This window comes from Bubalus kerabau, chromosome 7, assembly GCF_029407905.1.
Source record: "Bubalus kerabau isolate K-KA32 ecotype Philippines breed swamp buffalo chromosome 7, PCC_UOA_SB_1v2, whole genome shotgun sequence".
NCBI classification, from domain to species: Eukaryota; Metazoa; Chordata; class Mammalia; order Artiodactyla; family Bovidae; genus Bubalus; species Bubalus kerabau.
The window spans coordinates 98,202,257-98,216,568 of NC_073630.1; the positions used below are offsets into that span (position 1 = coordinate 98,202,257).

At 39.1% G+C, this 14,312-nt stretch overlaps 1 long non-coding RNA gene across 4 annotated transcripts in view; it reads left to right on the forward strand.

The window, feature by feature from the left end:
• The window catches only part of LOC129658025 (uncharacterized), a 72,130-nt gene that overhangs the window by 39,019 nt on the left and 18,799 nt on the right, over positions 1–14,312 (forward strand). Inside the window, exon 5 of one of the 4 annotated variants that reach the window (XR_008717228.1) lies at positions 577–690. The exons of the other annotated variants lie outside the window; for them this stretch is intronic. This is a non-coding gene — a long non-coding RNA (uncharacterized LOC129658025). Of the gene's footprint in view, positions 1–576; positions 691–14,312 lie in introns of those variants that run through there. 4 annotated transcript variants of the gene reach the window in all.

The following is a 14,312-nucleotide window of genomic DNA, read 5'->3' on the forward strand; positions in this document are numbered from 1 at the left end:
AAGTGTGAAATCAAGATGTCCTCAAGGTTGGTTTTGAGAGGGTAACAGGCAGGAAGGCCAGGGGTCTCCAAATGGAGGAAATAGCCTGCAAGTGTCAGACATTTTTATCTTTCTTAAGCGGCAGGAGGAAACAAACTAGCAATATTTTTTCCTTCTCTATGCAAATTTAAAGAGAGGTTTCTCTTAAAATACTGTGTTGCCATAATGACACCTGGTTTCGCCTGAAGTTAGCTATTCTTGAGCCTAGAGATAACCAATGCCTTTTTCTTATGGAAATATTTGTCTTAAGCCATGCTAATGTACTACGCCTTTACCCCAAACTCTGTCTCCAAGTCGGTTCGGCCTCTTGGCCCAGAACCTACTTGACAAACCAGTATGTTATACTCAGATATTGTTCCCCTAATCTATGTAAATGAAACTATTTGTATGGTGATCTGCCCTTCTTTAAGATTCAAGTTAATCATTTTATGGCTCAGGATAAACCATTTGGTGCCAAGATTATCCCAAAATGCATCTTATGGGCGAGGGGCCTGGTGCTATTCTGAATTATAAGACATTCCTTTCTTTCATTAACAGACTGCTAGTGACTATATAACATCCAGCTGAAGACTAGCAAAGGGGTACTCTTTCTGCCCCCTTCTGATGCCTATGTCAGAAGCTTTCTCTATCTCCTTTATACTTTAATAAAACTTTATTACAAAAAAGCTCTGAGCGATCAAGCCTCGTCTCTGGCCCCGGATTGAATTCTTCTCCTTCCGGGGGCCAAGAATCCCGGTGTATTCGCGTGATTCAACAACAACCTTTCAGTTTCTTCTAAGGTCTCTCTTCATATGCTTGCAAATGGCCATCTTCTCCCCACGTAAGTCACCCAGCCTTCTCTCTATTGTGTCTGTGTTCTAATCTCCTCTTCTTATAAGGATTACGGCTCAGTCATATCGATTAGGGACAATTCTAATGACCTCATTTTAACTTAATTGCCTCTTTAAAGACTCTGTGTATAAATAGATTCTTTTTCTGAGGTACAGTCATTTAGAATTTCAATATATGAATTGGAGGAGGGGGTGCATAATTCAGCCCTTAAGAGGAACCATGCCTATTGGCTTTTATAGTTCAATAACAGTACTTTAAAAAATGACATTGTTTCTCCTTCTTGCACTTTAAAAGTAATGGAACATGTCTAAGATCGTAGGACATCTACATAGGTAAGTATAAATCTTGTTGGCATTTTAATTTTCTCACTGGAAATCTTGTTTCCATGTGTAAGTACTGAAGGTTCTGGGAGATTTTTTTCATTATTGCTGTCCTTATGAAAGCAGCTGTTCAATGAACACGGCATATTTTGTTACCTCATCAAGAAGCAGAGTAAGATTATGCTGTGATCGGGTTTTGTATGGCTATCGTCAGTGCTGTTCTGATTGTCTGAACCCCAGTGATTGATTTAATAGGTCTACTCCAGGGCAGTTACTCATCTCTGATATTTGTCCAACTCAAAGCTCCACGTTATTTATGTAAACGATGCTTTATATGCCTTCCATGAAGATAAATCCAAGTTGCCAGAACTGTTTAAGAGATGAGTGTGCCTCCCAATTGGGATTACAGTCGCAGAATTTATCTTTATCAACTTTCCTGTTACTTCACTGGCAAATTGGGAGCTTTGGAGGATAAGAGGATAAGATATGACTAGGAGAATCTATTTTCTGCTCTGAACGTAGTATTTTGACATTTCAGGAGACTGTGCATCTAGGAAGACTTCAGAACACAAATAAAGAATAACAGGCTTAGGAATGGATGATTTATCTTTGAAAAATGAAAACCCCTCTAAACCATAGGAGAAATCTGAAACCAGAGTCATTTAGAAGCTCAGCACTTGGAAAATGTTCGTATGTGTTATGCATTTTTAGCTTTGGCTAGGGATTTTTTTTCTTTTACATGCTAGAACATGAGCCTTAAGTGTTCTTTATATATGTAGTTGTCGGAAGATTAAAAGGGTATATGTGATTTCTGGTTTGAAAATGATGGAGTGAGGTCTGTGAATTCTTTTATAAGAATGTGGTTAGCAGCGCTGCAGTGTGCCAGCCAAGAAGATGGGCACGGGCAACTCTGTCATTAGCAGAATTACTGGGAACCTGCCTGATCCACTCTGCCACCCAAACCTTCCTCAAATGGCTGATGGGGAGGTTGCTCATTTGAAAGATGAGGGATCATAATAGGAACAAGTAGAGGATTCAAACAAAGCTGTTACAGAGGGGGAAACAAAAGAGGTAAAGAAACAGGAAATGCTAATATCAAATGATGAAATTTCACCAAGAAAAATATTCCATGGAAGAGATAAAAATTATAGCCATATATGTCATCAAGAATTATTTTAAAAAAACACCTTAATGAGATGATTATAACTGAAAAAGAAAGGGGCACAGTACAGCAGAAGAGCTCAGGAAAGATACCCCTCCAGATCCACTCCCTACTCTTCTCTACCTGATCCATCCCAAAAGGCTGACCTCTGAACCATTCAGTTCAAAGATTCTGTTTTCTGGCTTCTGGTTGGGCTTTGCCACTGGAGAGTACCAGCAAAAGAATGGAAAGGGAGAAGAGGGGTCAAGTTATTCTTTCTCTTGGGGCCTCCCTGTGGGGTCATTCTGGGCTGGTTGGGTCCCTTAACTAAGGAAGGGGAGGCTTTTAAATGGCTCTTTCTTTGGGTTCCAGTTGCTACTCCCTCCCATTGTCCCTTCAGACCTACAGTGACCCCCAAGGAGGTTCTGCACTCACCCATGTAAGTTCCCTAATTTCTGCCTTCACCTTTGTAAACAGTGCCTATATTAAAGCTCTTCAGTTTGAGTGTGCCCTTGATGTTCTGCCAAGATCCTAACTAAGATGATGAAACTGGCAAAGCTCAGAAATGAAGTAGAGGGAGAAAAAAAATTAAATACTCTAGAAATGAACCAGATTGGAAACAGCACAAAGGAAAATAGGTTCTTTTGAAGGAAGACACAGGCACAATTAATGGTAGAAATTAGAAAAGATGTAACATAAAATAAAAATAAATATGGCTTAAAAAGGCAAGAGAGAAAAGAATAGATATAGAAGACAGGCAAATCAGTGTCAGGGTCAAAGAGAACCAAAATAATGTAACCAAACAAATATTTAAAGATATAATTTGAGAACTTACCAAAAAAAACCTTGAATCTATACATGGTATACATAGTCCTTATCCAAGAGAAAAAAATAAGAGAATGATCAACACCAAAATCCATCCTAGTAAAGTTGCATCGATTCGATATATATGGATATATAGTCTGCATCCAGATAAAAAGATCAAGAGACTTTAGGGGGAAAATGCAAGATAAACTCGCTGATGTTGTTCAGTCGCTCAGTCGCATCCGCCTCTTAGCGATCCCACCGACTGCAGCACAGCAGACGTCCCTGTCCTTCTCTATCTCCCGGAGTTTGCTCAAACTCATGTCCATAATCTCAGACTTCTCTATATCAGTACTCTAAACAAGCTGTGGAACCAATGATGCCAATTAAGTCTTGAAAAAAGAGTGACTCTGGAATCTTTACACCTAGACAAACAGCAGTTCAACATAAAGGTAACAATTTTGAACATATAAAAATTCAAGGAATATAGTTTTTTGAGTTCTTTTTAATTTCAACCTTCCTTTGATGAATGAAGAAATTAACAGCAATTCATAAAAAAGACTGTTTATGAGAATTGAATGCATTCTCCCTGGAACTAAGATTGAAACAGATGTGAAAATTATAGTCAAAGTTAGAATGCAAATGTTAAAAATTGGCCAATATAAAAATTATATATCCAACCAAATGAGATGAGAAGGAGAGCAGTAAGAGGTGGAATAAACATACTGATCTCTTTTTATCATAAGATGGATAACAATATTATTTAAAGCTTATATAGTAATAGAGATATAAGGATATCTAGAGATAAAAAAGTGAATTGATTTTGGTGGTATCAGGGAACAGATAACACACTCAAGTGAGTAACGGAAGACAGAGAAAAACAAATACCATATCATATCACTTATATGTGGAATCAAAAAAAAAGATGCATGCATGCTTAGTCACTTCAGTCTTGTCCCTACTCTTTGCAACCCTATGGACTATAGCCTGCTAGGCTCCTCTGTTCATTGGGTTCTCCAGGCAAGAATACTGGACTGGGTTGCCATGCCCTTCTTCAGAGGATCTTCCCAATCCAGGGACTGAACCTGTATCTCTTACATCTCCTCCACTAGCAGGAGGGTTCTTTGCCACTAGTGCCACCTGGGAAGCTTATTTACAATTTGGAAACTGACTCACAGACTTTTGAAAACAAACTTATGGTTACTAATGGTGGGAGGAAGGGATAAATTAGGAGTTTTGGATTAAAGTATAAACATATGACTATATATAGAATAGATAATCAAGAAGGACCTACTGTATAGCACAGGGAACTGTACTCAATATTCTGTAATAACCTATATGGGAAAAGAATCTGAAACAGAATTGTTATATGTATATATATAGCTGAATCACTTTGCTGTACAACTAAAACAACATTATAAATCAACTATACTGCACTATAAAATTTAAAAAAAGGGTAGCTGAAGAGAGTTTATTGAGGGTCTGATTATAAAAGCCTGAGAAGAAAGAAAAAGAGATGAACAAGGGACCATGTGATAACATCAAGAAGCTACTACCATCCCTGGACCCAAAGAGGCAAAGGGAGGAAGTTACTGTCAGAAAATGAAGAAAGAAGCACTTGTGGGAGAGTGTCTGCTGGACGAGATCTGTCTTTATCAGTTCAGTTCAGTTCAGTCGCTCAATCGTGTCTGACTCCTTGCGACCCCATGAATCACAGCACGCCAGGCCTCCCGGTCCATCACCAACACCCAGAGTTCACTCAGACTCACGTCCATTGAGTCAGTGATGCCATCCAGCCATCTCATCCTCTGTCGTCCCCTTCTCCTCCTGCCCCCAATCCCTCCCAGCATCAGAGTCTTTTCCAATGAGTCAACTCTTCGCATGAGGTGGCCAAAGTACTGGAGTTTCAGCTTTAGCATCATTCCTTCCAAAGAAATCCCAGGGCTGATCTCCTTCAGAATGGACTGGTTGGATCTCCTTGCAGCCCAAGGGACCCTCAAGAGTCTTCTGCAACACCACAGTTCAAAAGCATCAATTCTTCGGCGCTCAGCCTTTTTCACAGTCCAACTCTCACATCCATACATGACCACAGGAAAAACCATAGCCTTGACTAGCCGGACCTTTGTTGGCAAAGTAATATCTCTGCTTTTGAATATGCTATCTAGGTTGGTCATAACTTTCCTTCCAAGGAGGAAGCATTTTTTAATTTCATGGCTGCAGTCACCATCTGCAATGATTTTGGAGCCCAGAAAAATAAAGTCTGACACTGTTTCCCCATCTATTTCCCATGAAGTGATGGGACGGGATGCCATGATCTTCATTTTCTGAATGTTGAGCTTTAAGCCAACTTTTTCACTCTCCACTTTCACTTTCATCAAGAGGCTTTTGAGTTCCTCTTCACTTTCTGCCATAAGGGTGGTGTCATCTGCATATCTGAGGTTATTGATATTTAAATCAATCAACCCTCCAAATTTTGCCTGGGGAAGAAGGGCTGGGGAATAGATACCCTGGTCTCTTTTCTCTTTCTACTTGGTTACATAGGCCCATCTCAACTGGAAACTAAAGAGCAAAGCAATCCAGTTAAGGTTATCCATAGGGGTCAGCTTCCCATGTTATAGAGCAGTCCATCTTAGCCACACGCTCTTACACTATCCTCCCGTTTCCCTTTGCTGATCCACAGCAGGCTGAGTGCTTTACCTGGTTGTTGTTCAGTTGCTCAGTTGTGTCCAGCTCTTTGAGACCTCATGAACTGCAGCACGCCAGGCTTCCCTATCCTTCACCATCTCCTGGAGTTTACTCAGATTCATGTCTACTGAGTCAGTGATGTTATCTAACCATCTTGTCCTCTGCCGCCCTGTTTTCCTTTTGCCTTCAATTTTTCCCAGCACCAGTCTTTTTCAATGAGTTGGCTTTACCTGGTAAGATGACTCAAATGTTTATGCTTGTAGGATCTGAGTCATTAAGTTACTGCAGTTTCAGGCTAGTACTATTAAGCAAGAGAGTACAAAAATTTGTCTCAGTAAAACTCCTGGGTTCTAGACATAGTCTTCTTTGCCTCAGTATGTGACAACTCGATTTTCCTTCTGGAAAATAGCATCAATCCTCCAGTTCAAAATGACTTCTGGTTTAGAGGCATGAAAGTGAAAAGTAAAAGTGTTAGTTGCTCAGTTGTGTCCAACTCTTTGTGATCCCACGGACTGCAGCCCACCAGGCTCCTCTGTCCATGGGACTCTCCAGGCAAGAATACTGGAGTGGATTGCCATTCCCTTCTCTAGGGGATTTTCCTGACCCAGGGATTGAATACAGGTCTCCTGCATTGCAGGCAGATTCTTTACTGTTTGAGCCACCAGGGAAGAACTTAGAGGCATGAGGAACCCAAAACGGCCAGGGGCAGTCACAGGTTCTGATTTAATATACCTGGTATAAACATTCTTCTCTAGAACACTAGGACTATTAAACCCACTGAAGCAAGATGGCAGGGTTGAGAAGCAGAAATTGCTTAAGTGAGTTATTAGGTGTAGTTGGTATGGACTACTACCACCCCTACCTCCTAGCTCCCAAACCTGTACGTTTTGACTGTTGGAGATGTAATACTGTTTGCTGGCTCCTGGTTTAAGGCATATACTATTTCTTAGAAAAAGTTTTCCAAGGTTGAATACCACTGAGCTTTCAGTTCAGTTATTGTTTTATAGCAACCATATCTAGAAGCAAGGCATAGAGTAAAAACAGTGATTCTGCAGATAGGAGCCCATTGCTACATCTCCTTTGTTGTACAATGGGTTTCTTGTTCCAGGTTCCTCATATGTGTAGCAATGAATGCCTTGTTACTTGAATGAACAAAGAATTCTTAAGTTCACTAATAATGGTATTGGCAGAAGTGCTGCAGACTGGAATGGAAATTCCTATCCAGAATAAGTTTATATAAAGGCAAATTGCTACACTCTCCATGAGAGAAGGGATCCAATGTGATTAACTTGCTACCATGTTGGGTGCTTTGTGGTGGTGGGTGTCAAGTCAGATTTGGTGAGAGGAAAACTGTCTTGTTGAACTCATCCACAGCCTCCACCTCTGACACTATGAACACTTTGTACATGTACCTATTGAACATGTTTTTAGGTTACTGGAGAAATAGGCTGAATGACATATAATTTAAATATATAATCCCTGTAAGCAGCATATCACAACATTTTTGCGTGTGAATTCAGTCTGATAATCCAGTTATATTTATTGTGATATGTTGCATATTTTTATTTTTTCTAGAAGGAATACATGTTCTGTTTGTGACCTTTGTTGTCTGTTTATATTAACTTTTTGTTTACTCTTACTACCCTAATTATTTGACATTAATGAATCTGCCTTCACACAGTCAGTCTCCAAGAATAGAAGTCATTCCATCCAGCTGTACCAAGCCTTACTATGTGATGTCTTGGCTTAGTTTCTAGGCCTGAGACTGAAGTTCCAGGGAAACTTTTCATTTCCTATCATCCCACAGGAAGCTTGTCTGCTACTGTCTGCTTCCAGACCTGTGGCTCATGCCTTTTGAGTTTCTGTCTTATTTTGGTCCACAAAGATATTTATCTTACCCCTGAGCCTGGCTAAGTTGTTTTGGTAATTCTCTCTTTTAATTTTTTCAATTAATTTCTTTTGGAGTATAGTTGCTTTATAATGTTGTGTTAATTTCTACTGTACCGAAAATAGAATGAGCCATACCTTTGCATATATTCCCTCTTTTTTGGATTTATTTCCATTTAGGTCACCGCAGAGCATTGAGTAGAGTTCTCTATACTATATAGTAGGTTCTCATTAGTTACCTGCTTTAAATATGGTACTGTGGATGTGTCAGTCCCAATCTCCTAATTTATCCAACCCCCCTTCACCCTTGGTATCCACACATTTGTACTGTATGCTTGTGTCTCTGTTTCTGCTTTGCAAATAAGATCATCTATACCATTTTTCTAAATTTGACATATAAGTGTTAATATACGATATTTCTTTGGAAGGAATGATGCTAAAGCTGAAACTGCAGTACTTTGGCCACCTCATGCGAAGAGTTGACTCATTGGAAAAGACTCTGATGCTGGGAGGGATTGGGGGCAGGAGGAGAAGGGGACGACAGAGGATGAGATGGCTGGATGGCATCACTGACTCGATGGACGTGAGTCTGAGTGAACTCCGGGAGTTGGTGATGGACAGGGAGGCCTGGCATGCTGCGATTCATGGGGTCGCAAAGAGTCGGACACAATTGAGCGACTGATCTGATCTGATACGATATTTGTTTTTCTGACTTACTTCACTCTGTATGACAGTGTCCAGGTCCATCTGCATCTCTACAATGACCTTATTTCATTTCTTTTTATGGTGGAATAATATTCCATTGCATACATGTACCACATCTTTACCAGCAATTCCACTACTGGGCATTTACCCAGAGAAAACTACAATTCAAAAGGGCGCATGCATCCCATTGTTCATTACAGCACTCTTAACAATAGCCAGGACATGGAAGACACCTAAATGTTCATCAACAGAGGAATGGTCACTCTTTTTTTTGAATATATTTTATCCATCCTCACTATCTATAGAGGACAGGAGTATGCCAATAAATGAAACCCACTTTTAATGAATAAATCTTACCACTATCTACCAGTCAGTGGTTAAAGAATAAAGAGACATATCTGCATATTTAAATATTTGTATTTATTGAACTTAAGAGCTACTTTAACTATCAATGATCATTGTGTATTGTGTGTCCTCTGTTCCTTGTATTTAATTGCTATTCAAATAAAAAAATATATTGTTCACAATAATAATACTGTATTCTCCTATTTTGGCAAATTGTACGCTGAATCATATGTAAGATTTCTGGGTACTTATTACATGGGGAAGTGATGAATTAAAGTAATGAACTTAAATGGGGATAAAAGTAATGTTCTAGATTTTGGTTCAAAAATCCATGTACAGTAATAGAGGACAGCAGAGATTTGGTTAAATGGGAGCATATGTGGCAAGGACTTTGGTATTTTAGGAATAAAAGTTCTGTATGACTAACCAATATATGTCTGCCAAAAAAATCTAATTCAAGTTAGACACAAGAATAGAAATATAGTGATGAGGAAAAGGTGGTTGAATATTCTCTCCCTGCTCACTACAGGTCATACTCTGTTGCTGTGTTAGTCGCTCAGTCGTGTCCAAGTCTTTGTGACTGCATGGACTGTAGGCCACCAGGCTCTTCTGTTTATGGAATTCTCCAGAGAAGAATACTGGAGTGGCTTGCTATGCCCTTCTCCAGACAGGTCATACTAAGCATAGACTATTACTTTTGGTTCCAAATGCCACCATATAAAAGGAACCAATTTGGTGCTTACCAGGAGAATAGAAATCAGGCCTTTAAAAGTTTTGAAAACTCTTATAAAGAAGGAGCATTTTTAAGCAACTGAGTTTTGAAGGACTTTATCAATGTCCTCAAATATTTCAATTAACATGAAAAGATTAATCATATTCTGTGCAGTTCAAGAAGACAGAACTAGAATGGATCAGTATATATGTTTTCTAGTTCAAAAAAATTAAAAAATTTTAGAAATTTTCCAAACATGAGAATTTTGAAAATAAATTCACTCTTTCATTGTAATGAGTTTCTAATCATTGAAGTTGTTCAGGTAAATGCTAATGGATGTGATATTAGAGATTCAGATGGCTCAGGGGTTAAAGCGTCTGCCTCCAATGCAGGAGACCAGGGTTCGATCCCTGGGTTGGGAAGATCCCCTGGAGAAGGAAATGGTAACCCACTCCAGTATTCTTGCCTGAAAAATCCCATGGACAGAGAAGCCTGGCAGGCTACAGTCCACAGGGTCGCAAAGAGTCAGACAAGACTGAGCGACTTCACCTTCACCTTCAACTAAAGATTGTATCAGTATCTTTTCCTTTGAGGGTCTGCTACTGCTGCTGCTGCTAAGTCGCTTCAGTCGTGTCTGACTCTGTGCAACCCCATAGACGGCAGCCCACCAGGCTCCCCTGTCCCTGGGATTCTCCTGGCAAGAACACTGGAGTGGGTTGCCATTTCCTTCTCCAATGCATGAAAGTGAAAAGTGAAAGTGTAGTTGCTCAGTTGTGTCCGATTCTTATCAACCTCATGGACTGCAGCCTACCAGGCTCCTCTATCCATGGGATTTTCCAGACAAGAGTACTGGAGTGGGGTGCCATTGCCTTCTCCCTTTGAGGGTCTACCATTTACCAAATAACATTTGGCCAGACTCATTCATTTTTGTAAACCCCTGTGAACTCCATTCATGTATTATGTGTCAAATTCCCTTTCATTTGCTCTGCCTTTACAAATGTTGTACTATCCCATTTTATCCATCACTGTCTCAGCTTTGCAAACCTCTTCATATCTTTAAATCTTAGCCTCAGTGTCCCTTCTTCCTGGAGGCCTTGGGTTTGGGTTTTTTGTTGTTGTTGTTGTTACAAGTCTATCTCCCTACTAAGTCTGAATTCCTGGAGAAAAAATACTGCATATCCTATCAATATATCTGCCACTCTACATAGTGCATAGTGCAGTGGATAGATGGATGGGTGGATTAATTAGTTAAGTATCATTCTAGCCTAAACAGAGACAAGACATATGGCAGCATTTCTTCAAAAGGAGGCAAGGTATGTAGACAGAAAGTGGTGAATGTCAAGGCATATTATTTTTGGACCAGAACAATAACAAAATAACAAAAGGACAACTTAAAAATTTTAAATGGAAAAGAAAAGCTGTAGAAACATTACTTGAGAGAAAAAATGTGTGCTTATGAGCAAATAATTTCCCCTCTGTGTATTACTTGTTTTCTATGGTCAATTCAGCTCATAGAGTCTTTGATTATAATTTTGCATGAAGATTCAATTTTACTTATGATGTTAAAGACTAGAACAGTCTAGAGAGAAAATTTAATTTTATTGCTATATTGCTATGATATATTGCTAGCATATTCAGTACAAGAGCTCTTACTTCTTTTACAATGTGAAAAGCATCTGCATTCTATATTGGAAATGTATGGGCCCAGTTTCTTTGTGACCAAATAAATCAGCAGTACGTTCTAGTTTGATAACCTTGCCCCTGTGTGATCCTATGGATAAGAAAGTATATATGGGAGACACCAAGATAATTGTTTTATGAAGGGAAACTAGTGTTCTCTCATGCCCTGTAGCCTTTAAAAAGGTTAAAAAGAAGGGAAAAAAAACACCTTACAATGCATGCTTGGAAAACAATTGCAGTCGTTTTTGGGGCTGAAGATTAAATTATTGTACATTATAGTGTGCATGTCTATGATAAGTAGATTACGATAGATCATTCCAAGAGAACGTGGAGGGAAGATTGCACTAACATTAGCTTCTCTGGTATTTGCAGGCTGTAAATTTCTGTAAATGATAGATGTAAAGATGGAAGACAGATGGATAGAGGAAAAGACAGAATCAGATACTGAATGAATTAGTACTGCAGCCCGTGCTCCAGGGCTGTCTTATTACCATCAGGCCAGCAAGCATCAAAGTCCCCACATCCCCCACTCCCTCCCCCTGAAATGTACCGATTTATATGAAAATTAAGATTACAAATTAAAGCCTGGCTATCCTGGAGTTTTCCAGTTCATCAGCCATCCAATAAAAATGATGTCAAGCCTGTATGCATAATTCCCAGAAGATTACTTTGTCCTTACAGCTAAGCCCTGTCCCTGATATGAAAGATCTCTATCCACTTTTATTGAAATAAAGAACTAACATCATAATCCCAATATTGAGGTATAATCTTCATTATCTCCTGACCCTCTTGAGGTTCCCCCAATCTATATTACTTCAGATTTGTTTATTTATAATCCTTATGTATTTACCTTTATTGAGATAAGATTAAAAACTGAAAAAAAAGCTCCCCCCCAAAAATCCTTATGATCTGATGATTGAGTTTCAGTTCACCAACAATCAACTAATGTGTTAGGCTGAGTTATTTTTTTTTTAAAGTGGCTCTTATAGTTGTCTAGCCTAAGCTTGAAAAGGCATTAATTGGTCCCCTGAGTGTCCCTGTTTCATTAAATGAATTATTTCCAATCCAACCTGGTTTGTGAAATGATGGCAGTATCCTCTTTTCCTGTTTACTAAAAAAGGTCGGGGAGGGGTATATGAAAAGATAGAATAAGCCAGAGAAACTTTTATCTCTTTTCTTAGGAAGTTTTGCTTCATAACTATGGTTAATTACTGGTAAACCACAATCCCCCAACCTTTTTTCCCCCCAAGAGCCTTAATGGCCTCCGGCTATGCCTCGGGCTGTTAACTATCACACTAGTCATTAATGCTGGTCAAGATGATTTCTTGGAGATTACTGCTCATTTATTATTTTTTTTTTTAAAATAGAACAGACTGTTCTGCACAAAGAATGAAATGGTAGTCATTTTTTCCCTTTTCCAAAAGCATAAACACCTATGAAAACCACATTTTACTGTGATATTTTAAAAAACATTTCACATATCATTTTAGTTTTATTTGCAAAGTTAAAACTGGGTAAGCAATGTCCTGGTTTTCACCAATTATCATGCTTTCTTACTTTTAATGAATTTTGGTTGTTATATTTGGAGAAACACATCTTGAGGGATTTGCTAAGTGTTCTCAGTTATTTGCACCTCTTATTTTACCTTTTGGGGAAAGAAATATTAGGATAATATTATCTGGCTTTCAGATTTGAAAACAGAGGGAAAATAGAAATACTTTACTATTGGCATAGAACTGCACTGGAGTAGTTCTTAAAATAACATTTATTCTTTGATTGCAAAGGGTTCTTGTCTTACCATTATTTGATATAAAGTGGGGTTTTGTATGGGCTTCCCTGGTAGCTTAGCTGGTAAAGAATCCACCTGCAATGCAGGAGACCCCAGTTCAATACCTGGGTCAGGAAGATCCCCTGGAGAAGGGATAGGCTACCCACTCCAGTATTCTTGGACTTCCCTGTTGACTCAGAGGGGAAAGAATCTGCCCTCAATGCGTGAGAACTGGGCTCAATCCCTGGGTTGGGAAGATCCCCTGGAGGAGGACATGGCAACCCACTCCAGTATTCTTGCCTGGAGAAGCCCCATGCACAGAGGAGCCTGGCAGGCTACAGACTATGGGGTCGCAGAGTCAGACATGACTGAGTGACACAGCACAGCACAGGGTTCTGTATAACCTTCATTGGCTCAGTTATTCCTCATCTGTGAATCCTTTGACTTCATTCATTCATGCCTTGAGCATCTGCTATTACCTGGGCACACTCAGAGGTAAATCAGTAGAGAATGGAGAAGACACTGGAAGACAGAAACAGCTTATGATCACTAAATAATTTTTTGCATAAAATGATACTCAAATGTAAAGTCCTATATTAGAATTAAGGCTTTATTCAAATATCTATGCACAAATTAGAAGGGAAGTAACTGGTACCGATACTTACTGTGCACCTGGATGGGTGGGCACCTGGATGAATTTTTTACTTAACCCTTGTAATGACTTTGTAGTCCTTATAGCAACCCTACAATGATTTCTATTTTGTAGATGTATAAATTGGGACATTAAGATTGTTGAAGATGTGGGAGAAAAAAGAATTGAAGGAACAATGCAAAAAAAGAAAGCTTCAGGTCATAAAAAAACATTGCTTCTTAGTATTTCATTTGCTCATAAGTAAGAAATACACTCTTCCTTTTTAAACAAAAATGGTGGCCCAAGGTGGCAGGCCACCCTGTGGAGCTCCAGTTTAGATCTTCCAGTAGATAAGATGAGAGTATCAATGAAGCAGGTTTATCCTACCAGTCAGATTCATTTGCATTAAATATAAATTTAATTTATATTTAGAGGAGCAAGGCTGCCAGTGATGAATAATTTCAGGTGAATTCTTAAAAATGCTTATTACCAGCCATGATGTAGGATCTATTTATCAATCTATCTATGGGAAGTGGGGACAGAAGGGGCAAAGGAATTTAAAAAGTGATATGATATAGGTTATTTTGAAGGAATTCCAGCGTCGCTTAAGGGTGGAACTTAAGCCAGGAAAGAATAATAGAATACTGGGTATGAGGGATGAAAGAATAATTCAGGGTGGAAAACGGAAAATTCATTTATGCCCTTGGATTATCCTAGCCCTGTCTGACATAAGACAGGGTGTACCATGTGCTGGAAAATGTTTA